Raw genomic sequence first — 1024 nt, 5'->3', positions numbered from 1 at the left:
CCAGAATTTACCATTCCACTTTATTTACAAACCTTGGGTAGTTTTTCTCTAAAAACCTTTTGTCATATTCCCAATATACCTGTTCCTGGCCTTTCTGAATTGTTTGAGGAAACTTTTACTGCCTCGGCTCTAAAAAGGGGTTTCAAACCCATTATTGTTCATGGATATCAAACATAACTGACTAATCAAATAAGGAGCAGTTCTGACTTCCATCCCAGGTGGCTATCGCTTGTTCCTCAGAAAGATTTGTTCCCAGAACTTCACTCACTGCCAACACAGTGGAGGCATTGTAAAAGAAACCATTTTTTCAGAAGCTACAATTACTGGAGTTAGAAGCATAGAATGAACAATATTAGGACCAAAGAAAATTATACAGAGGTACCCAACCAGTGAGTTCTCAAAAACCAATGAACCTGGGAAATCAGGAAATCACTTCCTTGGCCCTCAGGGTCCATGGCTCGCAGCCCTGAGGAGGGCCACGGGGTTGGATTTTTGTCCATGTTGTCACAGGGCCACAACGTCTCAGTACTTGCGTATGTCCCCAACAAGACCCCCGAGGAATACTCTGTCTGCACTTCTTCAAAACAGATCTATTGGTTCTTTTGGCAGCCCATGGCACTTCCAATATTCTCCAATACCATAACTCAAAGGCATCAATTATTCCATGGTCTTCCTTATTCACTGTCCAGCTATCACATGCATATGAGGTTATTGAAAATACCATGGTGTGGGTCAGGCACACCTTAGTCCTCAAGCTGACATCTTTTCTCTTCTACACTTTAATAAGGTCTTGTGCAGCAGATTTGCCTAATGCAATATGTCGTTTGATTTCTTGGCTGCTGCTTCTGTGAGTGTTGATAATTGACACAAGAATGAATTCCTTGACAGCTTCAACCTTTTCTCCATTGATAAGAATGTTTATTGGTCCAGTGGTGAGGATTTTTGTTTTCTTAACATTGAGATATAATCCATACCAAAGTCTGTGCTCTTTGATCTTCATCAGTAAATGTTTTAAGTCCTCTTC

Source organism: Chrysochloris asiatica, unplaced genomic scaffold, assembly GCF_000296735.1.
Source record: "Chrysochloris asiatica unplaced genomic scaffold, ChrAsi1.0 scaffold00033, whole genome shotgun sequence".
NCBI lineage: Eukaryota > Metazoa > Chordata > Mammalia > Afrosoricida > Chrysochloridae > Chrysochloris > Chrysochloris asiatica.
This window is presented reverse-complemented; position numbering follows the sequence as displayed.